The following is a 22,460-nucleotide window of genomic DNA, read 5'->3' on the forward strand; positions in this document are numbered from 1 at the left end:
CAGATTGTTCTTCTTAACTCTCCCCAAATCCTTCAAGTTTTTAATCACCTCCCTCAAATCTCCCCTTAAACTTCTCTGCTCTAACGAGAACAACCCAGCTTCTTTAGTCTCTGCACATAACTGAAGCCTTTGATCACTGGTACCATTCTAGTAAATCTCCACTGCACACTCTCTGAGGGCTTGACATCCTTCCTCATGGTGCTGCCCAGAATTGGCCACAATACTCCAGCTTGGGCCTAATTAGGTTTTTATGAAGTTTGAACATAAATTCCTTGCTTTTTTGCTCTATTCCCCGATTTATAAAGTCAAGGACCGCGATGCCCTCCTTGCAGCCTTCTCAACTTGTTCTACCACCCCCAAATACTTGTGACCGTACACGTCCAGGTCGTTCTGTTCCTGCACCCACTTTAAACGTAACACGTGGTTTATTTTCACTCTCCTGATACTTCCTACCAAAATTAATTCGTCAAATTTCATCTGCCATGACCATTTCGCCGGTCTGTCTATGTCCTCCTGAAATCTGCCAATAACATTCTTGTGGCGGTTCCACCGGGTGTCCCTTACATATATTATACATAATTCACTTTAACATACTTATGTATGTATATAACTTACCTCTTTGGGCCGTTACCCCTTTAACATACCTGTTTGGGCCGTTGCCACTTTAAGGATGCGACATAATGCACTGACGTTACATCACGCAGCATGTGACACACCTAAACGCGTCGGCCGCCGGCCTAGTTCGGCCGTCCGCTCCCTCGACGGTCACAACAGCCGGCAACAGTGCCGGGTGCCTCTCGCGCTCGGACTTCGGCCGCAACGGCCAGACTCAGTGCTGGGTAAACGCGCCGACGTATCGGCGCAGATCATGTGCCCGCCCCAAGCGCGGGCGAACGCTCTGACGTCACGACGCGGTCCCGTGACGCCCGAACCGCGGGAAAACACTGCCGAGCGTGATGACATCATCACGCAACTCACAGGACTGCGGACTTAGTCCTCGTTGTGTCCCCGCTGGGTTAAGACCTACCTACCGGCTCTCCTGCATCCAACTCCATTGTCTGCTGTATAACATCTGTTTCCTGCATTAAATAACTTATTGATTGTTCTCCTGGCGTCCAACTCGATTATTTAGCAGTCATTCATTCAATACCTACCTAGGTGAACACGAACTGCTGCATTGGTGACCCCAACCACGAAGACTCGTTCCCTGCCGACGATTCACCAGCCCGTCAGCCGGCTGGTTGTGTGACCTACCACACTTTTCAGCGAGGCGGAGAAGCGTGCCGCCCACTCGGCAGTTTTTCCACTAAGTCAACAACAAAAAGCGTTGCCATCCTCCAGGCAGTTTACCGCTACCGAAATTCACAACAACCCGGACTGTTGCCGTCCTTTCTCCAGTTTTCTCCTTAACAAACGCAAACAGCTACTGACGCTGCAAACATCGAGGACGGGTCCAACGGGCATCCCGCGGCCATGATCTGCCACGGGAAAGTTGCTGTTTTCACCGATCACTGATCAACGCAGCAACTTTTCACCCTCCATTGTGTTATCATCGTAGCACTATGGCACACACCGTTCTGTGTGTTCCAGCCTCCCGAACGATACGCTCACCTGTCGGCGAGTTCACCGACCTCGCCTGTCAAGTCCTTCTGGATCGATCATTTGGCGTTCCTGCAGAGTTTGTCAGAACAAGGACTTGTTTCAACATCAACGGAGACATCGCCCACGTCCGCCCAACCTGCCCGTCACTCTGATAAGGCCGGCTGTTTCGCACGTCTCCATGGTCCTTCGCCTGATGGATATGTTTTATTTGCGACAACATGCGTAAGGATCAGCTTATGACCAGCATCTTCAAACGTGGCCTGCCAAGTCGAGACAGCATGCGCGCCGAGACCACTAGCTCATCAGACCATCTCATCTTTCGGCTTTCGTTAAAGTGAATTCTGGTGGGGGTGCATGTGGCGGTTCCAGCGGGTGTCCCTTACTATGTATATACATAATTCCCTTTAACTTACCTTTGTATGTGCATAACTTACCTGTTTGGGCTGTTGCCCCTTTAACGTACCTGTTTGGGCCGTTGCCCCTTTAAGGACACGTCCTAATGCGCTGCTGTCACGTCACGCATCACGTGACGCACGCGCGGCAGCCGCCAACCCGGCTCGGCCTCCCGTGATGGCAGCCGGCACAGCTCGGCCTACCGCGGCCGCGACTTCGGCCGCATCGGCCAGTTGCAGCGCCGGGTGTCACAGAGTCATAGAGTTTTACAGCACAGAAAGAGGCCCTTCGGCCCATTGTGTCTGCGCCGTCCATCAATCCCTGTCCAGTCTAATCCCATTTTCCAGCATTTGGTCCATAGCCTTGTAGCAATGGCATTTCAAGTGCTCATCCAAATGCTTCTTGAATGTTGTGAGGGTTCCTGCCTCTACTACCCTTTCAGGCAGTGAGTTCCACATTCCAACCACCCTCTGGGTGAAAAGGTTCCTCCTCAAATCGCCTCTAAATCTCCTGCCACTTAACCTGAATCTATGCCCCCTTGTTATTGACCCCCCTACTAAGGGGAAAAGTTCCTCTTTATCTACCCTATCTATGCCCCTCATCATTTTGTACACCTCAATCAGGTCCCCCCTCAGCCTTCTTTGCTCCACGGAAAACAACCCCAGCCTGTTTCGCCTTTCTTCATAGCTGAGGCGCTCCATCCCAGGTAACATCCTGGTGAATCTTCTCTGCACCCTCTCCAAAGCAATCACATCCTTCCTATAGTGAGGCGGCCAGAACTGCACACAGTACTCCAGCTGTGGCCTCACCAGCGTTTTGTACAGCTCCATCATAACCTCCCTGCTCTGATATTCTATGCCTCGGCTAATGAAGGCAAGTATCCCATATGCCTTTTTAACCACCTTATCTGCCTGTTCCGCTGCCTTCAGGGATCTATGTACATGTACACCAAGGTCCCTCTGACCCTCTGTACTTCCTAGGGTCCTACCACTCATTGTGTATTCCCTTGCCTTATTTGTCCATCCAAAATGCATCACCTCGCAATTTTCAGGGTTAAATTCCATTTGCCACTTTTCCGCCCATCTGACCAACCCGTTTATATCGTCCTGTAGCCTGAGGCTTTCCTCCTCGCAATTTACCACACCACCAATTTTCGTGTCATCTGCTAATTTAGTGATCATACCTTTTACATTCTCATCCAAATCATTTATGTAGATCACAAACAGCAAGGGACCCAGCACCGATCCCTGAGGTACCCCACTGGACACAGGCTTCCAGTCACAAAAGCAACCTTCGACCATCACCCTCTGCCTCCTGCCACTCAGCCAATTTAGGATCCAATGCGCCAAGGCACCCTGGATCCCATGGGCTCTTACCTTCTTGACCAGTCTCCTATGCGGGTCTTTGTCAAAAGCTTTACTGAAGTCCATGTAAACCACATCCACAGCATTCCCCTCATCCACACACCTAGTCACCCCCTCGAAAAATTCAATCAGATTGGTCAGACATGATTTACCCTTGACAAAGCCATGCTGACTATCCCCAATTAATCCTTGCCTCTCCAAGTGGTGACTAATTTTGTCCCTCAGAATTTTTTCCAATAATTTCCCTACCACAGATGTTAGGCTCACTGGCCTGTAATTCCCTGGTTTATTCCTGCTACCCTTCTTGAATAATGGTACTACGTTAGCTGTTCTCCAGTCCTCTGGTACATCCCCTGTGGCCAGAGAGGTTCTGAAAATTTGTGTCAGATCCCCTGCAATCTCCTCCTTTGCCTCACACAACAGCCTGGGATACATCTCGTCCGGGCCTGGGGATTTATCCAGTTTTTGGCCTGCTAAAACCGCTAGAACCTCCTCCCTCTCGATGCTAATATGTTCAAGTATGTCACAGTCCCCTTGCCCGATTTCTATGCCTACATCGTCTTTCTCCATATTGAACACAGATGCAAAACATTCATTTAAAACCCCGCCTGCATCATCTGGCTCTACACACAGATTGCCACTTTGGTCCCTAATCGGCCCTACCCTTTCCCTGGTTATCCTCTTGCCCTTAATAAACTTATAAAACATCTTAGGATTTTCCTTTATTTTGCTCGCCAGTGTTATTTCATGGCCCCTCCTCGCCCTCCTAATTTCTCTTTTAAGTATGCCCCTGCGCTTTTTATACTCTGTCTTTAGTCTTTTGTAACTGCCAAATGCCCCCCTTTTTTTCCAAATGCATTTTTGTATATCCTTTGTCATCCAAGGTTCCCTTTGCTTGTTGGTCCCACCCTTGACCTTTACAGGAACATGTTGGCGTTGTACTCTCTCTATTTCCCCTCTGAAAGTCTCTCACTGTTTTGACGTGGATTTTCCTATAAGTAGCTGCTCCCAGTCCACTTTGGCCAGATCCTGCCTTATCATATTAAAATCGGCCTTCCCCCAATTTAGAACCCTTTTTTCCGGGCCGTCTTTGTCTTTTTCCATGACCACCTTAAATCTCACCGAATTATGGTCACTGTCGCCAAAATGCTCTCCTACTGACACTTCCACCACTTGCCCGGCTACATTCCCAAGAATTAGGTCCATTACCGCCCCCTCTCTTGTAGGACTTTCCACATGTTGGCTCAAAAAGCTCTCCTGGATGCACTTTAAGAATTCTGCACCCTCTAACCCTTTCACACTCTGACTATCCCAATTAATATTGGTGAAGTTGAGATCCCCCACTATTATTACCCTATTATTTTCGCACTTCTCTGAGATTTGCCTACATATCTGTTCCTCTATCTCCCCCTGACTGTTTGGGGGCCTATAGTACACTCCCAGCAAAGTGCTTGCCCCCTTTTTGTTTTTTAGTTCTACCCATATGGCCTCATTAGAGGAACCCGCTAATATATCGTCCCTCCTTACAGCAGTAATTGACTCCTTAATTAATATTGCAACACCCCCTCCCCTTTTACACCCCCCTCTGTCTCGCCTGAAGATTCTATACCCCGGAATATTGAGCTGCCAGTCCTGACCCTCCCTCAACCATGTCTCCGTGACAGCAACAATATCATACTACCATGTTTTCAACAACAACTTCAGTTCATCCACCTTATTTGCAAGACTCCTTGCATTAAAATAAATGCCTTCCAGCCCTGCCATATTCCCTTTTGCCTTTACATATTTGCTCTGCCTTCCCAGCTGACTTGTTTTTTCCTCCGTATTTGGCTGTAAATCACCCCCTACTATAGCTCCACTCTGTATCCCATCCCCCTGCCAAGTTAGTTTAAACCCCCCCCCAGCAGTGCTAGCAAACCTCCCAGCAAGGATATTGGTTCCCCTCTGGTTCGGGTGTAAACCGTCCGACTTGTACAAGTCCCACCTTTCCCAGAAGCAGATCCAGGAAACTAAAGCCCTCCCTCCTGCACCATCCCTTTAGCCACGCATTCATCTGTTCTATCTTCCTATTCCTATACTCACTAGCACGTGGCACCGGGAGTAATCCAGAGATTACAACCTTTGAGGTCCTGCTCTTTAATCTTCCACCTAGCTCCCTAAATTCTTGCTGCAGGACCTCATCCCTCTTTTTACCTATGTCGTTGGTACCAATGTGGACCACGACCACTGGCTGTTCACCCTCCCCCTCCAGAATGCCCTGCAGCCGCTCAGTGACATACTTGACCCTGGCACCAGGGAGGCAACAAACCATCCTGGATTCACGTCTACGGCCACAGAAACGCCTATCTGTTCCCCTTACTATAGAATCCCCTACCACTATTGCTCTCCCACTCTTTTTCCTCCCTTCCTGGGCAGCAGGAGCACCCCCAGTGCCAGGAAGTTGGCTGCTGCTGCCTTCCCCTGGTGAGTCATCCCCCTCAACAGTATCCAAATCGGTATACCTGTTTGAGAGTGGAATGGTCACAGGGGTCTCCTGCACTACCTGCCTGCTTCTATTGCTCCGCCTGGTGGTCACCCATTTCCTATCTTCCTGTGCAGCCCTTACCTGCGGTGTGACCAACTCACTAAACGTGTTATCCACGACCCTCTCAGCATCGTGAATGCTCAACAACCCATCCACCCACAGCTCCAGTGCCTCAATGCGGTCTGCTAGTAGCTGCAGATGGATGCATCTCCGGCACACGTGGTCATCAGGGGCACCGGCAGTGTCCCTGAATTCCCACATAGAGCAAGAGGAGCATATCACGGGGCTGGGCTCTCCTGGCATGACCTTCCCTTTAATTAATTTAAATAAATTTACTATCACCAAAAAAAGATATCTCTATGGCGCTTGTATAGTCTACCAACAGTCCCTGCTATACCAGAAAAGAACCTAGTAACTATAAACTACAGAGTTAAAGTTTAAAAAAGAGAAATACTCACCAACCAATCACTTACCTGCTCCCTGGTGACGTCACACTCTGATTACTTTTTACCTCTCCCCCGCTGCTGAGTTGGTATGCCTCAACTCCCTGCTCCGTGCTCCGACTGGTCTCGGGCCTCGCTGGTTGTCGGTTTTTATACCGGGCTCCTCACCTCCCTGCTCCGTGCTCCAACTGGTCTCGGGCCTCGCTGGTCGCCGGTTTTTATACCGGGCTCCTCACCTCCATGCTCCGTGCGCCGACTGGTCTCGGGCCTCGCTGGTCGCCGATTTTTTTACCGGGCTCCGCACCTCCCTGCTCCGTGCTCCGACTGGTCTCGGGCCTCGCTGGCCGCCGGTTTTTATACCGGGCTCCTCACCTCCCTGCTCCGTGTTCCGACTGCTCTCGGGCCTCGCTGGTCGCCGGTTTTTATACCGGGCTCCTCACCTCCCTGCTCCGTGCTCCGAGTGGTCTCGGGCCTCGCTGGTCGCCGGTTTTTATACCGGACTCTCAAGGGATCGGAGGACCCGGTTTAATGTCTTACGAGAAAGACGGAGGCACCAACAGTGCAGCACAACCTCAGTACCGCACTGCAGTGTCAGCCTGGATTATGTGTTCAAGTCTCTGCAGTGGTGCTTGACTTTGCTGCCGCAGACCCACGGCTGAAACCTACACTCAGTTCATTTGGCTGGAGAGAAATGACGGAGGTAAAGGGAAAAATTATAATGGAGTAAACCTTCAATTTGTCGTCCAACAGAAAAGCGGGCATCGTAATCCGCCGCCTGTTATAGAAACAGTCCGATTTATGTTGCCATCGATTTCATAAGCATTGAACATCAGGCCTGTCTATAATGGAATGGGTCGTGGTCAGTTGTTAATCACTCTGGGTCTGTTTAAACCGGGAGTGCTCACAGTCCCGGATCATTCTGTGTCTGTTTAAAATGGCAGAGCTCAGAGGCCCGGATCCTTCCGTTTCTTTAAAAGCAGAGCGATTTCAGTTTTCATGACGGAGTTGTTGAGTTTAACTAAATGCAGGGGAGCTCGTCCGTGATTTGACCCCGAGACCTCGCACACTTTAAGCCACGGAATTCCCTAAGCGAGAATCATACCCATAGACCAACGAGCCGCTGATGTTTTGCTTCAAGTTGCATTGCGATTCCCTGCGCTGGTGCAAACCCAGCTCGCAGAAGTCCTGTTCATTCAGTTATAATGTTTATCTTCTCCTCAATCCGCTTGTTTTTTGCGAACAGTTTCCTTGAATCTGCTCACAATTCTCCGCATTAACAAAGGGTTAGCAACACCAGCGGCCGCGTGGCTTAATGGATAAGGCGTCTGACTTCGGCTGCGAGTGTTTCAGTTATCAGAAGATTGCAGGTTCGAATCCTGCCGCGGTCGTTTAATTAACTGGGCGACAATTTTTATGTTTTGAATCTAGCTTCAATCCGACCATTTTTGACAGTCCCTCAACTGAAGCAGCGGAAGGCCTTTTGCTTACATTAAGCTGATTGTACATTTTCAACTTTGTAGATCTGTGTGCACGGGCATGATAAGCGGTGAAGTGGACTTTCTTTCAGGATATTTCTGCTTAGATGCAAAAAGCAGGAAATGGAATGGCTGAGAGCAGTGTATGCTGGAGACGAGGTGGCCGACAGGCTAAGGCTGATGGACTGTTTACCCATTGCTGATTTGTACGTGAGGATTCAGCTCCCATCCTCGTCGTTACTTTACGTTTGAAACTGGTATACTTTCCGAGCATTTAACTGAATCTTGCCTAAAATAAGCTTTCAAATGCAATTTCGTCAGAATCCTCCTGGTCTGTGCCCCATGCATTACTCATATCTTGTTAAAATTAAAAGAGACCACTGCACTTCTTCAAATTTCTTGAATGAAGTTGGAGCAGTGATCGCGATTCGGAGATTGTCGAACTCCTCCTTTCTTCTGCTGAGATTGTCACCGAATGAAAGAGTAGAGGGACCAGAGGCAAATGATTAGGGCGCAGAAACATAAATTTCTCCTTTAGGAGGCAATGTAATTTCAAAAATATTTATCAACCCTAATGAAGAGATTTTCTGTTTTAGTGTCTTTGGTTGAGAGATAAATAATGGGCGAGAAATCCTCGTTCTTTCCGGCATACTCTCAAGGGATTGGAAGACCCGGTTTAACGTCTTACTAGAAAGTCGGAGGCACCAACAGTGCAGCACTACCTCAGTACCGCACTGGAGTCTCAGCCTGTATTATGTGCTCAAGTCTGTGGAGTGGTGCTTGACTTTGCTGCCGCTGAGCCACGGCTGACACCTACACTCAGTTCATTTGGCTGGAGAGAAATGACGGAGATAAAGGGAAAAATTATAATGGAGTAAACCTTCAGTTTGTCGTCCAACAGAAAAGCGGATATCGTAATCGGCCGCCTGTTATAGAAACAGTCCGATTTATGTTGCCATCGATTTCATAAGCATTGAAAATCAGGCCAGTCTATAATGGAATGGGTCGTGGTCAGTTGTTAATCACTCTGGGTCTGTTTAAACCGGGAGTGCTCACAATCCCGGATCATTCTGTATCTGTTTAAAATGGCAGAGCTCACAGCCCCGGACCATTCCATTTTTTTTGAAGTAGAGCGATTTCAGCTTTCATGACCGAGGTGTTGAGTTTAACTAAATGCGACGGGGCTCGTCCGGGATTTGAACCCGGGACCTCTTGCATTTTAAGCCACAGAAATTTTCTAAGGGAGAATCATACCCCTGGACCAACGAGCTACTGATGCTTTACTGTAAGTTGCATTGCGATTCCCTGCGCTGGTGCAAACCCAGCTCGCAGAAGTCCTGTTCATTCAGTGAAAATGTTTATCTTCTCCTCAATCCGCTTCTTTTTGCGAACAGCTTCCTTGAATCTGCTCACAATTCTCCCCATAAAAAGAAGCTCAGCAATATCGGCGGCCGCGTGGCCTAATGGATAAGGCATCTGACTTCGGTTGCAAGTTTCTCAGTTATCAAAAAATTGCAGGTTCGAGTCCTTCCACCGTCGTTTAATTAACTAGGCAACAATTTTTATGTTTTGAATCTGGCTTCAATCCGACCATTTTTGACAGTCCCTCAACTGAAGCAGCGGAAGGCATTTTGCTTACATTAAGCTGATTGTACATTTTCAACATTGTCGATCTGTGTGCACGGGCAGGATAAGCGGGAAGTGGACTTTCCTTCAGGGTATTTCTGCTTAGATGCAAAGAGCAGGAAATGGAATGGCTGAGAGCAGTGTGTGTTTGAGACGAGGTGGCCGAGAGGTTAAGGCGATGGACCCTTAATCTATTGCCGATCCATACGCGAGGGTTCAGATCCCATCCTCGTCGTTATTACGTTTGATACTGGTACACTATTCCGAGAATTTAACTGAATCTTGCCTAAAATAAGCTTTCAAATGCAATTTCGTCAGAATCGCCCTGGTGCTCCTGGTCTGTGCCCCATGCATTGATCATACCTTGTTAAAATTAAAAGAGACCGCTGCAATTCGTCAACTTCTTGAATGAAAGGTGGAGCAGTGATCGCGATTCGGAGATTGTCGAACTCCTCCTTTCTTCTGCTAAGATTGTCACCGAATGAAAGAGTAGCGGGACCAGAGGCAAATGGTTAGGGAGCAGAAACATACATTTCTCCTTTAGGAGGCAATGTAATTTCAAAAATATTTATCAACCTTAATGATGAGATTTTCTGTTTTAGTGTCTTTGGTTGAGATATAAATAATGGGCGAGATATCCTCGTTCTTTTCGGCATACTCTCATGGGATCGGAGGGCCCGGTTTAACGTCTTACTCGAAAGACGGAGGCACCAACAGTGCAGCACTTCCTCAGTACTGCACTGGGGTGTCAGCCTGGATTATGTGCTCAAGCCTCTGGAGTGGTGCTTGACTTTGCTGCCGCTGAGCCACGGCTGACACCTACACTCAGTTCATTTGGCTGGAGAGAAATGACGGAGATAAAGGGAAAAATTTTAATGGAGTAAACCTTCAATTTGTCGTCCAACAGAAAAGCGGGCATTGTAATCGGCCGCCTGTTATAGAAACAGTCCGATTTATGTTGCCATCGATTTCATAAGCATTGAAAATCAGGCCAGTCTGTAATGGAATGGGTCGTGGTCAGTTGTTAATCACTCTGGGTCTATTTAAAACGGGAGTGCTCAAAATCTCGGATCATTCTGTGTCTGTTTAAAATGGCAGAGCTCACAGCCCCTGTGGTGTATGTGCCTTTAAGAGCAATTATGGTGTTTGTGCCTTTAAGAGCCCCAGGTGTGCGTAATGCCGGTAATTGCCACCTGGGCTATATAAATCTGTGTATTGTGTATATCCTTTAGAAACCCCCCCCCCAGACTTGCTTAGTAAATACCTATGAACCAACTCCTGTCTTCAGTGTCTTTATCTACACACGGACACTACAGTGGTGACGAAGTGGAAACGGACTTACCTGCAATTCGGCAGCACCTCAAGGACATCGATTCCTCCAGCGTCCAGAAGACTCAAGGAAGTAAGAGAAACTGTGGTTTCACCAGCTGGCCAAGCTGGTGACAGGTACTGCGCTAATCCTTCCTGGGCGTCAGGCTGGAGTTCCAGCGCGGGCTCTACAGCTGAGACAGTCAGCGAAATCGGAGGCAAGCAATAACGGACTGGGAGGGTGCACTCGCGAGACGGCCGGTGCGGCAAGCAGGTCAGCGTTTAGACCTCCATCGGGAACGAGTCTCCAACAGTGAATAAACGGAAACCACAGTAAAACAGCGTTGTTATCGGTAGCAGCGGCGGGAAAGCGCGGGAAGCGCCATATCGTTGCTACAGAGAGAAAAAAAAAAAGCGCGGGAAGCGCCATATCTTTTCTGAAATGCCTAAATCTGGTAATATTGAGGCTTTTGATGGCGAAATAGAAGATTGGACCACATACGTGGAAAGAGTAGAGGTTTATTGCACTGCAAATGGAATAACAGATGAAAAAAAAGCTTCAGTACTTCTGAACTTAATGGGCGCGAAGACATACAGGCTGTTACGAAATTTAATCACTCCAGCCAAAGCAAAGGACAAGACTTTTAAAGAAATTGTTGATACCCTGCAGGAGCATTTAAACCCAACACCGCTGCTGATAGCGGAACGATTCAAGTTCTTCAAGAGAAATCAACACAAGAATGAAAGTAACGCTGATTATCTAACAGAATGAAGAAAGCTATCAAAGTACTGCCAATTCGGAGCAGGACTATCGGATTATCTTCGAGGCAAATTCGTTTGCGGTCTCTTAAGTGAAGGAACACAAAAAAGACTGCTTTCTGAAAAAGATTTAACATTGGACAAAGCTTTCAGTATGGCTGTATCATACGAAGCAGCAGCAAAAGGAGCTGCAGAGATACAACAAGAGACACAGGACTTCGGCACCCATAAAATGACACAGCAGTTCGGAAGATGTTATCGCTGCGGCAGATCCACCCATAACCAGAGGGACTGCTGGTTCAAGGGCAAAGCATGCAGGCAATGTGGTAAGATTGGACACATTGCACGGGCATGCCAATCTCGACAAAAAAGATCCACTGACAGAAAAGAAAAAATCAATAAAGAAAAGTACAGGAAGGTACAAATGATGACGGACAATAGCTCCGAAGACCAGAATAGCGATAGCGACTCCGGAAACAAGAGACTAAGCTGTCTCAAATTACATAATGTACTTGCCAAAGAGGATTACCAAACCATTTGGGTTACCCTCACAATAGCAGGGTCCCCAGTTAAAATGGAGCTAGATACAGGATCAGCTCTAACCGTAATAAATCAATGAGATTACGAGGGGCTATTTTTGCATATACCTCTAAAAGACATCCATTATCTTAAAAACATATACGGGGCAGAAAGTCTACCCCAAAGGAAAAATAAGGGTGCCTGTGGTATACAACGGCAAAGAAATACAAAAGTTGTATTTATACATTCTACAAGATGGTGGTCCACCGTTGTTGGGAAGTGAATGGATAAGGAAGATACGTTTAGACTGGCACTCCATTCAGGCACTGACGGTGACCAGTAAGGAAAAAAACAATGATGACATCATACCTGAACGATTAAAAGACATCTTGGCCAACGCCAAAGAAGTGTTTCAAGAGAAACTAGGAACCTTGAAAGGCATCACCGCCTCAATAAAAGTGGAAGATACAGCAATTCCAAAAATTTTTGAGGCAAGACCGGTGCCATATGCAATACGTCCGGCAGTCGAGGCAGAGCTGAAGAATTTGGAAAAGGCAGGCGTATTATCCAAAATAGATTGGAGCGAATGGGCAACACCCATCGTTCCAGTCACGAAAAAAACATTGAAAAATAACTCTGAGGAACAGAAAAAAATTCGCATCTGTGGGGACTTTAAGGTGACTGTAAACCCGGTCCTTCACACGGTACAGTATCCTCTTCCGAGGATAGAAGATATTTTCGCCTCACTATCCAGAGGGAAACGTTTCACAAAAATTGACTTGGCACAGGCATATCTACAGATGGAGGTTGAGGAGACCTCTAAAAAATATCTCACAATAAACACACACAAAGGCCTGTACCAGTACAATCGACTGGTTTTTGGAATAGCATCAGCTCCAGCTATCTGGCAAAGAGCTATGGAGCAAGTCCTGCAAGGGATTCCGGGGACTCAATGCTACCTAGACGACATCCTTATAACAGGAGAAAACGACAACGAGCACCTTGCCAATTTAGAGCAGGTGCTCACTCGGCTGAAAGAACGGGGCCTACGAGCAAATCGCCCCAAGTGCGAATTTTTCCAAAATCAGATATCATATTGTGGCCGCATAATTAATAAGGAAGGGTTGCATAAGTCACCTGAAAAAATTGAAGCAGTTATAAAAGCCCCAGCACCTGAAAATGTTTCACAATTAAGGTCATTCCTGGGATTAATAAATTACTATCATAAATTTTTACCGAACTTATCAACTATTCTACACCCTCTTAATGATCTTCTACAGACAGGAGTGATTTGGAAATGGAACGAAGACTGTAAACGTGCCTTCCATAAATGTAAAGACTTAATCACATCCGAGAAAATTTTGGCTCATTACAACCCATCACTACCAATCAGACTGGCGTGCGATGCATCCCCTTACGGCATAGGAGCGGTATTGTCCCATAGATTCCCTGATGGCTCGGAACGGCCGATAGCTTTTGCGTCACGCTCATTGAACTCAGCTGAGCGTAACTATGCCCAGATAGACAGGGAAGCAATCAGCCTGGTATGGGGAGTGAAGAAATTCTACCATTACCTACACGGACAAAAATTTATCTTGCTGACTGACCATCAACCCCTCATCTCCATATTCAACCCTAAAAAAGGTGTCCCCATTATGACGGCACAAAGACTACAGAGGTGGTCCCTTTTTCTAGGGGCACACCAATACAACATTGAATACAAAGGGTCAAAACAGCATGGGAATGCTGACGGTTTATCACGCCTCCCCTTCCCAACGATAGAAGAGGCACCTACAGTAGACCCAGTAGAGATATTCCACTCTACCATAGTGGAATGTCTACCAGTGACAAATTCTGCCATTGAAAGGGAGACAAGAAATGAACTTACCCTCTCACGGGTCTGCAATTTAACAGTGAAGGGATGGCCAGCACATGGCGAACCACTGTTGCCAGCATTCTCGCAAAGAAGAGAACAGCTGTCAGTGTGCCGAGGAACCTTGATGTGTGGCTCCAGAGTGGTGATTCCACCCAAACTCCAGGATAAAGCGCTAAACGAGCTTCACGAGGGGCATCTGGGTGGAGTGAAAATGAAGAACCTAGCTAGGGCGTTTGTATGGTGGCCAGGTATCGATGGAGACATCGAAGACAAGACGAAGAGCTGCCTAGGATGCCAGAAGGTCCAAAATGCTCTGCCACAGGCCCCTCTACATCCATGGGAGTGGCCCTCATCTCCCTGGCAAAGGGTGCGCATCGACTTTGCTGGTCCATTTATGGACTCAATGTTCTTAATCGCAGTTGATGCACACTCCAAGTGGCCGGAGGTAATAAATATGTCCTCCACCACCACGGAAAAAACCATTACAGTATTAAGGACCATATTTGCCAGGAATGGGCTGCCGGAGCAGATTTGTTCTGATAATGGACCGCAATTTGTGTCCGAAGAATTCAGAAAGTTCTTAAAGAACAATGGGTTAAAGCACTACACGTCCGCCCCATACCATCCCGCCACCAATGGATTGGCTGAAAGGTTTGTCCAGACCTTCAACAAGGCCATCAAGGCCATGGGTAATGAAGACATAAAACTTCAGCACAAGGTGGATAACTTCTTATTTGCATATAGGAATGCAACGCATATGGTTACTAACCAAACTCCCGCCATGATGTTCTACAATAGAAACCTAAGATGCCGGCAGGATTTGGTCAAGCCCAACATCCGAAGCGACGTGGAGAACCGACAGTTTCAGGGCATGAATGAAAGGCCAACTAGGGCCTTCCAGATAGGCCAACCGGTTTTGGCCCGGGACTAACGTACCGAGAAATGGCAGCCTGGAACTATCTGCACATGGTTAGGACCACTGATGTATACCGTGGACATCGGAGACAGCATAATAAGGCGCCATGCTGACCAAATCATCAAGTCATCTGAAAAGGGACAACCTACACCACCACTCTATACATCTAACGATGAAGTACAGATACCCATATCTACCTCCGATCCGGTGATACTGGAGCCCGATGAACCCGACACTGGCCTGCAAGCCGAATCAGCCTTGCCAGAAGAACCTACGACACCACCAGAAACTACTACACCCCCGAGGCATTATCCGGACCGAGTCAGGAAGCCTCCTGAGAGACTAACTTATAATTAATTAATACAGCAATGTATATTATTTTGCATATAACATGTAATTAATAATTACTTAAAATATGATGTACTAGTTAGCTCGAAGGGGAGGAATTGTGGTGTATGTGCCTTTAAGAGCAATTATGGTGTATGTGCCTCTAAGAGCCCCAGGTGTGCATAATGCCGGTAATTGCCACTTGGGCTATATAAGCCTGTGTATTGTGTATATCCTTTAGAACCCCCCCTCCACCCCCCAGACTTGCTTAGTAAATACCTATGTACCAACTCCTGTCTTCAGTGTCTTTAATCTACACACGGACACTACAGCCCCGGATCATTCCGTTTTTTTTGAAGAAGAGCGATTTCAGTTTTCATGACCAAGGTGTTGAGTTTAACTAAATGCGGCGGGGCTCGTCTGGGGTTTGAACCCGGGACCTCTCGCATTTTAAGCCACAGAAATTCCCTAAGGGAGAATCATAACCCTAGACCAACGAGCCGCCGATGCTTTGCTACAAGTTGTATTGCGATTCCCTGCGCTGGTGCAAACCCAGCTCACAGAAGGCCTGTTCATTCAGTGAAAATGTTTATCTTTTCCTCAATCCGCTTCTTTTTGCGAGCAGTTTCCTTGAATCTGCTCACAATTCTCCCCATAAAAAAAGGCTCAACAGTATCGGCGGCCGCGTGGCCTAATGGATAAGGCGTCTGACTTCGGTTGCGAGTTTTTCAGTTATCAGAAGATTGCAGGTTCGAGTTCTGCCGCGGTCGATTAATTAACTAGGCGGCACTTTTTCTGTTCCGAATCTAGCTTCAATCCGACCGTTTTTGACAGTCCCTCAACTGAAGCAGCGGAAGGCCTTTTGCTTACATTAAGCTGATTGTACATTTTCAACATTGTAGATCTGTGTGCACGGGTAGGATAAGCGGTGAAGTGAACTTTCTTTCAGGGTATTTCTGCTTAGATGCAAAAAGCAGGAAATGGAATGGCTGAGAGCAGCGTATGGTGGAGACGGGGTGGCCGGCAGGCTAAGGCGATGGACTGTTTACCCATTTACCGATCTGTACGTGAAGGTTCGGATCCCATCCTCGTCGTCATTACGTTTGATGCTGGTACACTTTCCGAGCTTTTAACTGGAACTTGCCTAAATTAAGCTTTCAAATGCAATTTCGCCAGAATCGCCCTGGTGCTCCTGGGCTGTGCCCCATGCATTACTCATATCTTGTTAAAATTAAAAGAGACCACTGCAATTCTTCAAATTCTTGAATGAAGGTGGAGCAGTGATCGCGATTCAGAGATTGTCGAACTCCTCCTTTCTTCTGTTGAGATTGTCACAGAATGAAAGAGTAGCGGGACCAGAGGCAAATGATTAGGGAGCAGAAACATAAATTTCTCCTTTAGGAGGCAATGTAATTTCAAAAATATTGATCAACCCTAATGAAGAGATTTTCTGTTTTAGTGTCTTTGGTTGAGAGATAAATAATGGGCGAGACATCCTCGTTCTTTTCGGCATACTCTCATGGGATCGCAGGGCCCGGTTTAACGTCTTATTAGAAAGACGGAGGCACCAACAGTGCAGCACTACCTCAGTACCGCACTGGCGTGTCAGCCTGGATTATGTGCTCAAGTCTCGGGAGTGGTGCTTGACTTTGCTGCCGCTGAGCCACGGCTGACACCTACACTCAGTTCATTTGGCTGGAGAGAAATGACGGAGATAAAGGGAACAATTATAATGGAGTAAAATTTCAATTTGTCGTCCAACAGAAAAGCGGGCATTGTGATCGGCCGCCTGTTATAGAGACAGTCCGATTTATGTTGCCATCGATTACATAAGCATCGAAAATCAGGCCTGTCTATAATGGAATGGGTCGTGGTCAGTTGTTAATTACTCTGGGTCTGTTTAAACCGGGAGTGCTCACAGTCCCGGATCATTCTGTGTCTGTTTAAAATGGCAGAGCTCACAGGCCCGGATCATTCCGTTTTTTTAAAAGTAGAGCGATTTCAGCTTTCATGACCAATGTGTTGAGTTTAACTGAATGCGGCGGGGCTCGTCCGGGATTTGAACCCGGGATCTTTTTCATTTTAAGCCACAAAATTACCCTAAGCGAAAATCATACCCCTACACCAACAAGCCGCCAATGTTCTGCTTCATGTTGCATTGCGATTCCCTGCGCTGGTGCAAACCCAGCTCGCAGAAGTCCTGTTCATTCAGTTAAAATGTTTATCTTCTCCTCAATCCGCTTCTTTTTCCGAACAGTTTCCTTGAATCTGCTCACAATTCTCCCCATAAAAAGAGGCTCAGCAATATCAGTGGCCGCGTGGCCTAATGGATAAGGCGTCTGACTTCGGTTGCGAGTTTTTCAGTTATCAGAAGAATGTAGGTCCGAGTCCTGCCGCGGTCGTTTAATTAACTGGGCGGCAATTTTTATGTTTTGAATCTAGCTTCAATCCGACCGTTTTGGACAGTCCCTCAACTGAAGCAGCGGAAGGCCTTTTGCTTTCCAAGCATTAACACTGAATCTTACGTGAAATGCAATTTCGTGAAAACTGCACTGGTGTTGCTGGTCTGTGCCCCTGCATTGCTCATATCTAGTTAAAATTGAAACATTCCACTAGAATTCCTCAACTACCTTGAACGAAGGTGGAGCAGAGACCGCGAATCGGAGAATGAGAACCCTCCCTTCCTTCTTCTGAGATTGGCACCGAATGAAAGACTAGCGGCAACAGAGGCAAATGATTAGGGAGCTGAAACATAAATATCTCCTTTGGGGGCAATTTAATTTCAAAAATATTTATCAAACTTAATGACGAGATTTTCTGTTTTACTCTCTTTGGTTGAGATATAAATAATGCGAGAGAAATCCTCGTTCTTTTCAGCATTCTCTCATGGGATCTGGAGCCCCAGTTTAACGTTTTCCTAGAAAGACGACACTGCAGCACTACCTCAGTACTGCACTGGAGTGTCAGCCTGGATTATGTGCTCAATTCTCTGGAGTGAGGCTTGAGTTTGCTACCGCTGAGCCACGGCTGACACCTAAACTCAGTTCATTTGGCTTGAGTAAAATGACGGAGATAAAGGGAAAAATGCTAATGGAGTAAACTTTCAACTTGGCGTCCAAGAATAAACCTGACATTGTTATAGAAACAGAGAGATTTATGTTGACATCGATTTCATAAACATTGCAAATCAGGCCTGTCAAAAATGAGCGGGGTCGTTATCAGTTGCGAATCATTCTGGGTTTGCTTAAACCGGGAGTGCTCACAGTCCCGGATCATTCTGTGTCTGTTTGAAATGGCAGAGCTCACAATCCCGCATCACGCCTTTTTTTTAGAAGTAGAGCGATTTCAGCTTTGATGACCGAGTTGTTGAGTTTAACTAAATGTGCCAGGGCTCGTCCCGGATTTAAACCCAGGACCTCTCGCATTTTAAATCGTCAAATGCCCAAAGCGAGAATCATACATCTAGACCAACGAGCCACCGATGGGTATTGCTACTTAGATGCAAAAAGCAGGAAATGGAATGTCTGAGAACAATGCGTCGGCGAGACGAGGTGGCCGAGAGGTTAAGGCGATGGACTGCTAATCCGTTGCGTGCTACACGTGTGGGTTTGAATCCCATCATCGTCATTACTGTGTTACATGTTTGTTGCTGATGCACTTTGCTGATGCACTTTGCTGATGCAGTGCATCTTGCAGATGGTACACACTGCAGCCACAGTGCACCGGTGGTGGAGGGATTGAATGTTGAAGGTGGTGGATGGAGTGCCAATCAAGCGGGCTGCTTTATCCTGCATGGTGTCGAGCTTCTTGAGTGTTGTAGGAGCTGCACTCATCCAGGCAACTGGAGAGTATTCCATCACACTCCTGACTTGTGCCTTGTAGATGGTGGAAAGGCTTTGGGGAGTCAGGAGGTGAGACACTCGCCACAGAATTCCAAGCCTCTGGCCTGCTCTTGTAGCCACAGTATTTATATGGCTGGTTCAGTTCAGTTTCTGATCAATGGTAACCCCCAGGATGTTCATAGCAGGGGATTCAGCAATGGTAATGCCATTGAATGTCAAGGGGAGATGGTTAGAGTCACGCTTGTTGGAGATGGTCATTGCCTGGCACTTGTGTGGTGCGAATGTTACTTGCCACTTGTCAGCCCAAGTCTGAATGTTGTCCAGGTCTTGCTGCATATGGACACGGACTGCGTCAGTATCTGACGAGTCTCGAATGGTGCTGAACAGTGTGCAATCATCAGCGAACATCCCCACTTCTGACCTTATGATGGAGGGAAGATCATTGATGAAGCAGCTGAAGATGGTTAGGCCTAGGACACTGCCCCGAGGAACTCCTGCAGTGATGTCATGTGATTGAGATGAATGACCTCCAACAACCACAGCCAACTTCCTTTGTGCTAGGTATGATTCCAACCAATGGGGAGTTTTCCCCTTGATTCCCATTGACTACAGTTTTGCTAGGGCTCCTTGATGCCACTCTCGATCAAATGCTGCCTTGATGTCAAGGACAGTCACTCTCACCTCACCTCTTGAGTTTTGCTCTTTTGTGCATGTTTGGACCAAGGCTGTAATGAGGTCAGGAGCCAAGTGGCCCTGGTAGAACCCAAACCGGGCGTCAGTTAGCAGGGTATTGCTGAGTAAGTGCCCCTTGATAGCACTGTCGACGACACCTTCCATCACTTTGCTGATGATTGAGAGTTGACTGATGGGATGGTAATTGGCCGGGTCGGATTTGTCCTGCTTTTTGTAGACAGGACATACTTGGGCAATTTTCCACATTGCCGGGTAGATACCAGTGTTGTAGCTGTACTGGAACAGCTTGGCTAGGGGTGCAGCTAATTCTGGAGCACAAGTCTTCCGTACTATTGCCGGAATGTTGTCAGGGCCCATAGCCTTTGCAGTATCCAGTATCTTCAGCCGTTTCTTGACATCACGTGGAGTGAATTGAATGGGCTGAAGACTGGCATCTGTGATGCTGAGGCCCTCAGGAGGAGGCCGAGATGGATCATCCACTCGGCACTTCTGGCTGAAGTTAGTTGCAAATGCTACAGCCTTGACTTTTGCACTCACGTGCTGGGCTCCACCATCATTGAGGATGGGGATATTTTTGCAGCCTCCTCCTCCTGTTAACTGATTGATGCTGATGCACTTTCCAAGCATTTCACTGAATCTTACTTAAAATGCAATTTCGTGAAAGCTGCACTGGTGTTGCTGGTCTGTGCCCCTGCATTGCTCATGTCTTGTTAAGATTAAAACATTCCACTGGAATTCCTCAACCACCTTGAATGAAGGTGGAGCAGAGATCGCAAATCGGAGATTGAGAACCTTCTCTTCCTTCTTCTGAGATTGGCATCGAATGAAAGACTAGCGGCAACAGAGGCAAATGATTAGGGAGCAGAAAAATAAATTTCTCCTTTGGGGGCAATTCAATTTCAAAAATATTTATCAAACTTAATGACGAGATTTTCTGTTTTACTGTCTTTGGTTGAGAGATAAATAATGCGCGAGAAATCCTCGTTCTTTTCAGCATTCTCTCATGGGATCTGAAGCCCCAGTTTAATGTCTTATTAGAAAGACGGCACTGCTGACAGTGCAGCACTCCCTCGGTACTGCACTGGAGTGTCAGCCTGGATTATGTGCTCAAGTTCTGGAGTGGGGCTTGAGTTTGCTGCCGCTGAGCCACGGCTGTCAACTAAACTCAGTTAATTTGGCTGCAGTAAAATGACGGAGATAAAGGGAAAAATGATAATGGAGTAAACTTTCAACTTGGCATCCAAGAATAAACCGGGTATCTTTATAGAAACAGCGCGATTTATGGTGCCATCAATTTCATAAGCATTGCAAATCAGCCCTGTCTATAATGGGCGGGGTCGCGGTCAGTTGCGAATCATTCTGGGTATGTTTAAACCGGGAGTGCTCACAGTCCCGGATCATGCCGTTTTTTTTTTAGAAGTCGAGCGAATTCAGCTTTGATGACCGAGTTTTTGAGTTTAACAAAATGTGTCAGGGCTCGTCCGGTATTTGAACTCTGGACCTCTTGCATTTTAAATCGTCAAATACCCAAAGCGACAATCACACCCCTAGACCAACGAGCCGCCGCTGTCATTCTCTCATTTGCACTGAGTTTCACTACGCTGGTACGAATCCAGTTCGCAGAGGACCTGTTTATTCAGTTGAAATATTATTATCTTTTCCTCAATCCACTTCTTTTTTCGAGCAGTTGCCTTGAACCTGCTCACAATTCACCCCATATAAAGAGATTCAGCAGCATCAGTGGCCGCATAGACTAATCGATAATGCTTTTGACTTCGGTTGCGAATTCTTCAGTTATCAGAAAAGTGCAAGTTCGCGTCCTGCCACGGTTGTTTAATTATCTGGGCGACACTTTTTCTGTTCTGAATCTGGCTTCAAACTGACCATTATTGACAGTCCATCACCTGAAGCAACGGGAGGACCTTTTGCTTACATTAAGCTGATTGTACATTTTCAGCATTGCAGATCTGTGTGCACGGGCAGGATAAGCGGTGAAGTTGACTTTCTTTCAGGGTATCCTACTTAGATGCAAAAAGCAGGAAATGGAATGTCTGAGAGCAGTGCATCGGTGAGACGAGGTGGCCGAGAGGCTAAGGCGACGGACTGCTAATCCATTGTGTGCTGCACGCGTGGGTTGGGATGCCATCCTTCTCGTTACTGTGTTAAATGTTTAAAAAAAAAAATTAAATCATTGATGGGATGTGGACGTCGGTGGCTGGCTAGGCCTGCATTTAGAGCCCATCCCTAATTGCCCTTGAGGAGATGGTGGTGACCGTCTTCTTGAACCGCTGCAGTTCATGTGGTGTAGGTACACCCACAATGCTGTTAGGAAGGGAGTTTCAGGATTTTGGCCCAGCGACAGTGAAGGAACGGCGATACAGTTCCAAGTCAGTATGGTGTGTGGCTTGGAGGGGAACTTGTAGGTGGTGATGTTCCCATGCGTCTGCTGCCCTTGTCCTTCTAAGTGGTAGAGGTCGCGGGTTTGGAAGGAGCTGTTGAAGGAGCTTTGGCGAGTTGCTGCAGTGCACCTTGTAGATGGTACACACTGCAGCCACAGTGCGCCGGTGGTGGAGGGAGTGAATGTTGAAGGTGGTGGATGGAGTGCCAATCAAGCAGGCTGCTTTATCCTGAATGGTGTTCAGCTTCTTGAGTGTTGTTGGAGCTGCACTCATCCAGGCAAGTGGAGAGTATTCCATCACACTCCTGACTTATACCTTGTAGATGGTGGAAAGGCTATGCGGAGTCAGGAGGTGACACACTCGCCGCAGAATTGCCAGCCTCTGGCCTGCTCTT

The 22,460-nt window shown here is 47.2% G+C and overlaps 1 non-coding gene and 1 pseudogene across 1 annotated transcript; one reads left to right on the top strand and one right to left on the bottom strand.

Moving 5' to 3' along the window:
- Positions 1 to 22,460, bottom strand: part of LOC147094447 (uncharacterized) — a 440,563-nt pseudogene that overhangs the window by 171,212 nt on the left and 246,891 nt on the right.
- On the top strand, positions 7,625 to 7,714 carry trnar-ucg (transfer RNA arginine (anticodon UCG)). The gene is given in 2 exon segments: positions 7,625 to 7,661; positions 7,679 to 7,714. It is a non-coding gene; the product is annotated as a tRNA-Arg (tRNA).

This window comes from Somniosus microcephalus, unplaced genomic scaffold, assembly GCF_052327205.1.
Source record: "Somniosus microcephalus isolate GS21.2 unplaced genomic scaffold, FLI_Smic_1.0 unresolved_chr1, whole genome shotgun sequence".
NCBI lineage: Eukaryota > Metazoa > Chordata > Chondrichthyes > Squaliformes > Somniosidae > Somniosus > Somniosus microcephalus.